This window comes from Bombyx mandarina, chromosome 23 (assembly GCF_030267445.1).
Source record: "Bombyx mandarina strain Sakado chromosome 23, ASM3026744v2".
Lineage (NCBI taxonomy): Eukaryota > Metazoa > Arthropoda > Insecta > Lepidoptera > Bombycidae > Bombyx > Bombyx mandarina.
The window spans coordinates 16,896,733-16,897,477 of record NC_143229.1 but is presented as its reverse complement, the minus strand read 5'-3'; positions in this window follow the sequence as shown (position 1 = coordinate 16,897,477).

The window sequence follows — 745 nt, the reverse complement described above, 5'->3', positions numbered from 1 at the left end:
TTATGTGTGTTTTAATTTTAAATATAGCCTCTAGTCCTATACTACACTACTATAGACACAGTCCTCTGCAGCTCTGTACTTATGCCCCCCCTCGTAGGCCCCTCAGGCCGACTCGCGGCGTTCGATGATGACGAAAAAGCAGAGCTGCTGATATTCCAAGCCCAGTGCACTCCCAGCACTCAGTTCATGGACTCTGCTCATGTAGAATTAGTAGATAGTGAGGTCGAACGCAGAGCCTCCTTACCACCTTCGGACGCGTTACCGACCGTCACCCCGATGAAAGTTAAAGAATTGATCAAAGACCTACGTCCTCGCAAGGCTCCCGGTTCAGAAGGTATTTCTAACCCGTTATTAAACTTTTTTTTTTTTTTTTATGATTGAAAGATTACTGGTGGCCCGGAGGCCTTTCCAGTTTCACCAGGACACGTGGGCGAGCAAAGGCTCAGCCAGGAGAGGTGGGATTTGCTAACAGCTACCCGAGCGCCTCCGAAGGAGACCTAACAGCTCAAGAGTAGCTGCTTCGCGAATGAATCTACTACCGGATCGCGACCCGCTGAGAAGATCCGGCGAGAAACTCAGCGAGCTGATTCATGGGTTAGGTTGCACGGCGAACTCTTTGTTGAGTTCGACGAGTACGGTTACCGAGGTCCCTAAGCCTGCTCCTAGTGTTAGAGCTGAAGGCGTCTAATGCAAAGGTTATTGGATCTGATGGATCCGTAAGGACGTGTCTAGGGCGTCGACGGTG